General features: G+C 45.8%; 1 long non-coding RNA gene across 2 annotated transcripts; it reads right to left on the bottom strand.

The window, feature by feature from the left end:
- Positions 1-4,089: 4,089 nt before the first annotated feature.
- Positions 4,090-6,867, bottom strand: LOC109706008. 2 transcript variants are annotated; one of them, XR_002215008.1, is made up of 4 exons: positions 6,705-6,867; positions 6,516-6,603; positions 5,794-5,999; positions 4,090-4,361 (listed from the first exon to the last, which is right to left on the bottom strand). It is a non-coding gene; the product is annotated as an uncharacterized LOC109706008 (long non-coding RNA). The 2 variants fall into 2 exon arrangements; XR_002215007.1 differs by having other exon boundaries at positions 6,516-6,867.
- Between the last annotated feature and the right edge of the window lie 4,022 nt (positions 6,868-10,889).

Here is a 10,889-nt window from a genome sequence, read left to right as displayed (position 1 = left end):
ATGTCGTCGATGAACACCACGACGAACCTGTCTAGATAAGGCTTGAAAACATGGTTCATTAGGTCCATAAAAGCTGCCGGGGCATTAGTAAGCCCGAACGGCATAACTGTGAACTCGTAATGTCCATACCGTGTTCTAAAAGCCGTCTTCGATACATCCTCGGGTTTGATCTTCAACTGGTGGTATCCCGACTGCAAGTAAATCTTAGAATACACACATGATCCCTGAAGCTGATCAAACAAGTCGTCGATCCTCGGCAACGGATACTTGTTCTTGATCGTGACCTTATTAAGTTCACAATAATCCACGCAAAGGCGAAGTGATCCGTCCTTTTTCTTGACGAACAAAACGGGTGCTCCCTATGGTGAAACGCTCGGTCGAATGAAGCCTTTGTCCAACAAATCCTGCAGCTGTGCCCTCAGCTCCCTCAGCTCTGCCGATGCCATCCTATAAGGTGCCTTTGATATTGGGGTAGTCCCAGGGACGAGATCTACCACAAACTCAATCTCCCTATCAGGAGGCATACCCGGTAGCTCAGCTGGAAACACATCCTGGAACTTTCGTACCACTGGGATATCCTCGATCCTAGGGGTGTCATCCTCGTCCCTCAGCACAACACTAGCCAAATAGGCTACGCAACCTCTGCTAATCAGCTGCCTAGCTCGAGATGAGCTGATCGTCATTGCAAACAGCGAACTCCGGCATCCACGAAATACCACCTCGGTCTGTCCCGGTTCTCTAAAAGTAACCGTGCGATTCTTACAATCAATCGTAGCATAATACTTGGTCAACCAATCCATGCCCAAGACCACGTCAAAATCCCCCAGCTTGCGCAAAGCTAGCAAATCTACAGCCATAATCCAATTTCCTACCCGAACAGGGCAACTGGGGCTATACTCTCTAATATCCAAAATATGGTCGGGTACAACGTGTCCCGTATGCAACAAAGAAACCAACGGGATGCCATGCAACTTGGCAAACAGCTGATCTATGAATGAATGCGATGCACCGGTATCAAATAAAGCACGAACTCTAATGCCATCAAGTAAAATGATACCTGCAACCACATCCTCGGCTGCTGCCGCCTCCTCGGTCTGAGCGGCGTACATGTGCCCACTCGGGGCCTGTCGAGATCCCTCGCTCTGGCGCTGGACGGGTGGCCGCCCAGGCTGATACTGTGCCAATGAAGTCCCCTGGCACCGGCTGGTAGAGCCGGTGCCTATGCAGTCGACGGTGCCGGTGAAGAACATCTCGGGCACTCGGTACGGACGTGGCCCTCCTGGCCACACTGGAAGCACCTACCCGCCCGCTGTGGACACTGCGGTGGGTAATGGGGACCACCGCAGATCACACACGGGGAAGGCCGGCGCCGATCAGATCCTCCTCGCTGTGCTGCTGAGCCGCGTCCACGGTGCTGGCTCCTCGGATGCTTCTGCGGCCTCCTAGAGTGCGCCTGGCTCGCACCCTCAGCCGCAGGCCTCTTGGCCTTACCCTTGTCCCTAGCCTCTCGCTGCTCCTGGACCTCTGCTGCGCCGCTCTCCACGATGAGCGCGCGATCCACCACCTCCCGGTAGGTTTGGAGGTTAGAGGATTGCACAAACCAGAAAATCGCCGGTCGCAACCCTCGCTCGAAGATGCGGGCCTTGTCCTCGTCATCCCGCACGACGAAGGGCACGCAATGCAGAAGCCGAGAAAACTCCCTCTCGTACTCGGCTACGGTCCTGTCACCCTGGCGCAAGCTGCGCAAATCCTGCTCCATCTTCCTCTTGACGCTTGTCGGGAAATAGTGCGCCAGAAGAAGCTCCTTGAACCTCGTCCAGGTGATAGATGCCAAGTCAGTGCTGGGGTGCTCCTGAAAATCCAACCACCAGCGGTAGGCCTCGCCGTCCAAGTGGTGAGTGGCGAGCCAAACTCTGTCCATCTCCTCCACGAAGGTGTCGCGGAAGAGCTTCTCCATATGCATCAACCACTTCTCCACGATCCAGTGGTCGACTTTCTCGCCGTCGAAGACTCGGGGGCTGCACCTCCTGAACTCATTGAGGTGCTCCATCAGTCTATCTCGCTCCGCCCCCTCAACCAAGGTAGGGAAAGCTGCTCCAACCGGGGGCCTCTGCACAGGCGGTGCTACCAAAACCTTCTCCGGGGGTGCGGCCGCAGGCGCCGCACGCGAAGAACTGGGCGCGGGGGACGGCGCTCTCGGTGCAACGTCCACAACTGGTGCTGGTGGTGTAGGGGCCTGAGTCTCCCTAGAAGCTGTCGCCTGCTGTAGGAGCAAGTCCTCCAGACGCTTCATCCGCGCCTCCTGCCGGCGCGCCGCCTCAGTCTGCTGTCGGGCCGCCTCCGCCTGCTGAGTGACCAAATCAGTGAGGGCCGCAAGCTGGCCCCTCAACTCACGGACCTCGCTGGATCCGGAGGTAGCGGAGGTCTCGACCTCCTCAAAATTTGCCGCATTGTCCGCCCCGGCAGATTGGGAGCGAGTAATCGGCATCGTCACTACAACATCATAAAAGCGCAAGTTAGAAATACTCACACTATCGCATCCCCGCTCAAAAGACAAACCCCAAATCATGCGAAAGTAAAGAAGTGTTCTTCGCTACTAACTCCCGATGTTACGTTGTCGGCCGCCAACGTAACGCTCCGCGAAGTTAGAAGTCAAACACTTCGATTTAACTCCACTTTCTAGAGTTATCCAAGATACCCAATCAAGATACTTTCGCTTACAAGTCGAATAGACCCCGTCTCTCACGAGTCTAATTCCTATAGTCCAACCGGCCTAAGGTTTGCTAGGTCCCCTAAGACTCAACCCTACGCTCTGATACCAAATTAATCTGTCACGCCCCGGGACCCAGCGGAAGCCCGCGCGGCACGTGCCCAAACCCGCCATACGTCTAAAACATATAAGGCGTCTAAAAACAACAATAATAAAAGCAATAACAATAGACATCTAGGAGTATCAGAGCATAATAAATATCTAAATGCTACAACAAGGGATAAGGATAAAACTGTACATCCACTAAATAAAACATAAAGTGATACAAGGAAATCCCAGATACAAGTGCTATACGTAGATACATAGGTGGTCTCTATACATGGATACAAAAACCTCTCACTCTCTCAACTACAAAAGAAAGAGTAAACCACCTAGGCAAAGTACCGCTCCTCGTTAGCTAGCTAAGCGATCCCCTTGCCGCGATCCCGTGCCTCCGCAGGTGCCAAAGGCTCTGAAAAGTAAACCACAAAACAGGGGCGTGAGAACTATAAAAAAAATAGTTCCCAGTGGGCAATTACTGACTTCAGTGAATGCACCACGAGGCCCAAAGCTACAAAAGATGTCAGTGACTATAAAAGTAAAAAAAGCGAAAGGTAAGTGAAGATGTAACTTACTACAACATGGCGTTGTCACAACTCTAGGAATGAAGTTCGCCGATTTTACGACGTCGTCTCGACCTCCTAGGTAGAAACGAAGCTCGGAAGGTCCTTTTTGTCCGTAACTTTGCACCCACTCGACGAATCGTCGAACCGCCTTCGCCTACGCGTTTAAACACCTCCAAAAGTTAGCTCCAAGGTGTAGAGGAAGAAGAAGAAGATGAAAATCCTTCTCCCAGCTTGATTCTCTACCAAAACCATTCTCTTCTTCACCTTCTAGAGAGAGAGGAAGAGAGTATAGAGAGAGAGAGGGAGTTAGGGTTGAGGTTGGGAGAGAAATAAGAAAGAGAGAGAGAGCTCACCCTCATATAGCCCCAACTCATGCTACAATTACATAAAAACCCCTCAACTTTACCAACATGACACAGCCCAACCTGGAAAATTTCGGGCTACGGGGACCGGTCTCTCGAGCATGGGGCCGGTCCCAGAGAGCTCTCCCGCAGCTCAGCGGAGCTTTCGCATGGAACAACTGGTCCCTCCTGATAGAACCGGTCTCTCGGGGACCGGTCTCTCTGTTACCCCCCGAGCTCCGCCTATTTGGTCGGATTCGGGCACGCCGGCAGACCGCCGAATGGACAGAGCTTTTCCTGTACGTTCTAGGCGTCACAATCTAAACAATGCAATACGCGAGGTTCCAACCAGGAACAGTAGCAAGCATATAGATTGCATAAGTATCAAAAACATAAAATGCTAACTATGCTATTACATGCATTCATCTCAGAGATTTATTACAATTTACAATATCACAAATACCTTTAAGTTATTACATAAGCCTTTTTACAAATTACAACTTATACAATTTACTACAAATTTGATTCTTTTAATCTGAACTGAGCTAGACCTCTTCAGGGTATTGCTATCTCGGTCTCAGTGGTAGGGCGCTATCTATGGAGCTACGCCCTATCCTCGTGCCGCCGCGCCGCTCACGTACGAACCTGTACCCCCAAAAACAACACGGGGGTGAGAACTATATAAATATAGTTCCCAGTGGGTACAGCCACCCAAGGGAAGAGCTCGACCCACCAGGTCCAAAGGATGCACTGTAACATGTTAGTCCAACAAATAATAACAAATAATTTATCTAGATATTAAAACATGTATGCCTCACGATATGCAATATGCAAATTATGCAACTATGTAACAAGTAGATCTATTGATTCTACATTCAATTCTGCTAATCATAGCTCATGTCGTTTAGCTCTAAGGTTTCTACTACCTTAGGTTCACAATTCGAGTCCCCTTGCTACTAAGGATTCCACTTCCTTAGCTCTTGCTATTTATCTTTAGCTTTTAAGGCTTCTACCGCCTTAACCAAGCTAGCCGCCCGACTCGGCCTCGAGTCAATCATTTGCGGGCTACCGCGCACTGGCACCGCACTCATTGACTTAACCATATGGCGGCGAAATCGTCGCACACGCCGAACAATGGTTCAAGTCAATCTCTAGCGGCATAATTCACAAGCTGGCTTAACCATCTGGCGGCGAAATCGTTGCACACGCCGAACAATGGTTCAAGCCTCCGAGTGGTGAACTCTGCGCACACACCCAATCCTCCATTGGTATCAACCTCGGCGGCGAAATCGTCGCACACGCCCTAGCCTTGACACCAAGGTCGTCACAGGTCTTGGGATTCCGGAATCTGTTTCCACAACTTGAGGGTTTAACACTTACCCTATATTGTCGACCTTCCTAGGTCTAAATCAATCATTTCCTAGTGGTCATTATACCACTAAAATCCACAACTTAGTTCAGATACACTAAGTCTCACTATACATCATAACCTAGGTTCACTTGCTAGGTTCTATGTCATTTCACCTAGATCTCGACTCTAGGTTTACTTACTTGACCTATATCCAATGACACTAGGTTCATGTCCAACCTATGTTTAATAATACTAGGTTCATGCCACTTAATCTATATATTATCCTAGTTATCCACGCCTAGGATCATAGTTTACACGTTTTCATTTATTTTGTCACCGTCGAGATTTCTAATCAACTAGAGTTATCGACTCATACTTATTTCATATGTATCTAGCATGTTCATAATAGGTCAGTATTCATATGTCATTCAATATGATCATCAATATATTCATATGCATATTCCAATGGTAGGTAACTTAGCTACTATATCACAATTCATGCTTTCATTTCATCATTCATAACCTACCACTATAAATATATGCATCAATAAAAACCATAAATTACTTTGGCATGGAAGCGACCTAATCGCTTCGGTAAAGCACAACCCACCTTTACTTGATACCGGAACGNTTCATAACCTACCACTATAAATATATGCATCAATAAAAACCATAAATTACTTTGGCATGGAAGCGACCTAATCGCTTCGGTAAAGCACAACCCACCTTTACTTGATACCGGAACGCGAGAAATCCACTTCCCGCACTCTCCCAAGAATCGCGATCCGCGCTCGCGACAATTGATGCCGAAAACGTCCTTTTGGCGATATCTTCGCGTAGGCTCGACGGATTGCTGAACCGACTTCACCAACGCGTTCGCTTTACCCCCAATTAGGTTTATACACGATCATTTCCAAGCGAGAACCTCAATCCTACAAAAGTGCATTATCGAGCTTAGGTTCCAATTAACCTATTACTATACAAATTTTCCTATACAGGTTCTATAAGAACCTATAGAGTATCACCAACTCTAACAACCAAAGAACTTCAAACAAATTAGTTTAGAGGATTTTATATCAAACCCTAACCCAAATTTACGTGATAACTCTTTTAACCAAAGTTCATATGTACTGTCACATGGTTTCTCCAAGTTCCTTTTCATAATAACATAAACTCTAACTTTTAAAAAGTTTTAGAGTTCAAGAACTCTACTACTCCAAAACTAATTACTTTAAGGTATATTCATCAACCTTAATCAGGAATTATAATTTACTCATCATTTTTTTTTCTTTTCCCTGCCAGGTTCTTATACACAATGTGTATAGGCCTATTCTAGGCTTTCTCTAGGTTTCTCATGGTAACTACTAACTTTAGCAATTAAGAATCCATAGCTTAATCCTTATTAGGGTAAATAACATATCCTAATCAAGAGAATATAACAACCTTACCTCAGGTTGTCAAATTTCAGCAAGCTACTTCCCATCTGCCAACCTTCACACATGATACATAAAGCTTTTTCTATGATTTTCATGGCAGCTACAAGCTCAACCAATCAAGAAAACCACATAAGAACCTCAAAAACAAGTACTAAAGGAGATTTACATCAAGCCCCAACCAGAAATTACAAGATAACCCACTTTGACTCATGGCCACTTGAGCTCCTCATGGGCTGGAGCTACATCTTCTCCAATTCCACCAAGTTTCCATTCAACTTCTCTTTTAATTCCCCTCCCAAAGCTCTCAACCCAAGTCCTCTAGAGAGAGAAGGAGAAGAAGATAAAAAAAAAAGAGGGTGAGAGAAGCTTCCTGTACGCAGGTAGCTAGTGGAGGGTTGGGTTTTATGGATAAGCTCTAAACAATTGCATATAAACCCTTTACAATAGCCTTAATTAAATATGATCTCAATTCAGAATCTGATACTTTTCGCCTGAACCCTCTGAATATCCGTTTGAGCTCAAATTTGACAGTCAGACTCAATTTAATATAACAAGAACTAAAAAAATTTTAATCTTTCAGTTCCGACCATTTTTGGTCACCGAATGCTCTACCGAACTGTTATCTCTAGTAGATAACAGTCGGATTTTATTTTCTATCTTCCGGGTGTCAGAATAACATGAAACTTTAAATCTAGCCTCATAAAAATAATTCTGACATATTCTCCAATTTTCATAATTTTCTGACACTGTTCATTTTCTGCTAAAATATCAGCCCCGTTCTTTACAGAAAATTCTAAATATTCTGTTTTCGCTCCGATTTCAACACGAGTCATTCCAAACTTATATTTTACACTCTTAAGTCTAATAAAAATAGTATCTCACCCCATTTTTATTCACACTTAATTTTATATTATTTTGCTCACTTTAATCAACAGAAACCTCATAGTCCAACAATTTTCCTTCGAAGTCGTTTCGCGCCCAATTTGTGCCGAAACACTTATTTATTTTCGGAATTCATTCCCACGCATTCAAAATCACTCGGGGATGATGTCCAACTAACTCAAGCCTCTCTTTGATCCCCCAGATCAAAGTTGACATCGCAACTCCAAGATTCCATATATTACACTCTCCCCGCAGGGACTGGTTCCTGAGAGCCGGCTCTTCTGGGACTTAGCCGATTTTTCCCATCTCTGAGATTCTTCGCGTTCGGGGACCGGTCTTTCCCATCAGGGACCGGTCCCCGAGAGCTCAAAAGCTGCAGTATGCAGATTTTTGATTCTTTAACTCTCGAAAACCCCCAACAATGTACCCTTGGCCATTTTGATGCCTTCGGCTTTTCCGAAGCACACCAAGTCGACAATCAGTCGATTCTAACCGAAGCCCAACTCTCGTATTTCGAGAATTTACTTCCTTACATAGATATTCAATACATGAATCTAATGCATGTATGTCCTTTGTTATTCATTTTTTTTTCTATTGGCCTTTACCCAATCATCCCGAGGTACTCCTGGTTCACCCCGAATCTCACAAACCACAATTCCCGTCTATCGGGGGAGGCTACTAGCACTACCACCCGAGGGAACAAATGACGGGGCCGCTCTCCGTGGTGTCTACACTCCGGAGTACACCTGTAGCACACTGGACCTCTGCAAATCGCGAGGTTCGAGTGTTTGATCTGTGTGCCGAGCTATTTCAGACTTTCTGAAGGGTCGTAGACAGTGTTCCGACCTATGGCTCGCATCCCGAGAATTGAGGGTTTAAACCTGTACCAAAATTCCAAAAGGTTGGATTGTTGGAGTACTCTCGGATTAGCCTCAGCCAGGCTGTGTACCGGTACAGCCTTGATGGTTGTACCGGTACAGATTTTGTACGGGTACGCCTTGATGGTTGTACCGGTACACAATAGATTTTCTGCCAACCCGAGGCTCGGGTTGGGCAGTTTCGCAGGAGGTGTACCGGTACACTTTCCCGTGTACCGGTACACAATGCAGATTCTGGGCTGTTTCGTGGGGGGTGTTTTTGCAATTGTTGCAACCTCTATTTAAGCACACCCCAGCCCCCTTGTGAGCTCTTTTGAGCCCTAGACCAGTGGAGAATAGGTGAGAACTTCTCCCCTTTAGATTCTTCTCCATTTTTGATGGTTTTCTTTGTGGGTTTTGATCTCTTTTCTCCACTCTTTCTTGCTTTTGTGGGTTTTCCACCATTGAAGAAGCTTGAGATCTTGGTTGGAGCTTCTTTGGAGATCAACCTTCAACCCTAGGGAACTTGGAGCTTGGTTTTGAGCTTTTTGTGAGGTTAGTAAGCCTAATCTTTTCTTTGGATTAAGTTTTGGTAGCTTCTACTAGATCAAACCCTAGATTTGGCATATTAGGGTTAAAAAATGGGAATTTTTGATTTGAGGGCTTTGGAACCAAATTGATTGGTTTAGAACTTTGATTTAGGTTGGATTTGAAGGAATCTAATTCCCTTTTGGAGATCGAGAGAGATTCTTTAGCTTTCGGTGAGTTTTCTCCAACCTAGCTAGAGAAGCTTAATGTTTGAGCTTAGCCTTGTTCGTAAGCCTTGTTTGACACTTGTTCCTACATCCTTAGGGTGCTAGGAGACTAGAGGACACCCTCGTTGGAGCAACCGAGGGGTTTCGTTGTCATCGGTGGGTTTGACTTCATGAAAATAGGACAAAATGGCCCCTATGCCTTCTAAACTTTTTGTAAAGTATTTTTGAATGTAAATTCATGTTAAATATGATTTATGTGAATTTTAGAACACTGAACATGCATGCTTTATGTCACGCCCCGCCCCGAAACCACTACCAATTTGGCACGGTTCGGCCGCGGTGACAGACCGCCGAACGGACAGCACCTCCCCTGCCCGCCCAATGCTCCACAACAAGAATGTGTACAAGAATTTACCCAGGACTTTAAACTCTAAACATACACATTCAACGAGGGCACAAACAGTGCCAACAACAAGAAGAGCAAGTAATCCACAAGATATACGAGTGAAATANTAGCTTTAGCATTTAATTGAAAACGAAATTTTTCGGCTTCATTCCATTCCGCTCTTGATTTTGATGGAGCGATATAACCAATTTCGATTATATCCCAAATATCAAAATCTAGAGATTGAAAGAATATCTTCATTCTAATCTTCCAAAAAGGATAATCGGTCCCATCAAAAAATGGTGGCCGAACAATAGATTGTCCTTCGATATTCTTTCCCGTGGATGCCATTCTCACTTAGATTTTAATCTAAATAATGTGAGACCTCGCTCTGATACCAATTGAGGATCGAAATGACAACCTAAGAGGGGGGTGAATTAGGTTTCTAAAATAAAAATCCAAATAATCAAACCAATTAAAAACCCGATGCAAATAAAAGAGAGAAGTTTAAGGAAATGCAAACTCGAAAAGCACAGGATCAATTTGTTTCGAGGTTCGGCACTTTGCCTACGTCCCCGCCAACTTCTCAACACTCGAGAATGTTGGATCTCCACTAGATGATGCTTTTGCGGGCAAGCACCAAGCCTTCACACCAACACCTTCTTTTTCAAGCTTCAAGACTTTGCTTTTCTCTCTTTTTACAAGATTAAATCTCACTACAAGTTTCACTCAAGTTTAGAGAGAGAATTGAGAGCTAAGAGTATTAAGATCACTGATGTTTTTATGCTCAAATGAACTATCAAGTTGCTGCAGAGTGAGGCCTCAATACCATCTATTTATAGCCTCGGACAGATCTGTCAGTTGTACTTTCGGGCGCCCTAAAACTGTTTTCGGGCGCCCAGAAGTTTGTGCACGCCAGCTGCCTGTCAGACCACGTGCGCCGCTTTTCTTGACTTTGTATGTTTGGGCCGTCAAAAATTTGTGGGCGCCCAGATCTCGAGGAACAGCTTTTCTGACACGCGCAGCTTTTCTTGACTTCGTAAGTTCTGGGCCGTCAAAAGTTGTGGGCGCACAGAACACGAGGAACAGCTTTTCTGACAGGCCCCGCTTCCTCTGGATTTGGGCCGTCAGAAAGTTGTGGGCGCCCAGATCTCGAGGGGCAACTTTTCTGACATGCGCCGTTTTTCTGGATTCGCGCCGTCAAAAGTTGTGGGCGCCCAGAAAGTCGTGCTGACTTTCTTGCCAGACAGCCCAGATTGCGTGCGCCGCTACTTCCATAAAATCTGGGCGTCCAGATTTCGCGCCGCCTGTTTTCGCAACCTGTCAAGTCAAATATTCTTGGTGTTTCTGGATCACCCGAACAGCAAACAGGCAGGATCCAAAAGGTTTCAAAAGATTCGGATCCACTTTCGGGCGCCTAGAACAGGGTCCAGAAATTGCAACTTTACAGAACACAGAATTTGAGCAATTTTTGAATATTTAAAAGTCCTTTTCACCTAATCATAAA

Source organism: Ananas comosus, unplaced genomic scaffold, assembly GCF_001540865.1.
Source record: "Ananas comosus cultivar F153 unplaced genomic scaffold, ASM154086v1, whole genome shotgun sequence".
NCBI lineage: Eukaryota > Viridiplantae > Streptophyta > Magnoliopsida > Poales > Bromeliaceae > Ananas > Ananas comosus.
Note: the sequence above shows the minus strand (reverse complement) of the source record. Positions and strands in the feature narration are given on the sequence as shown.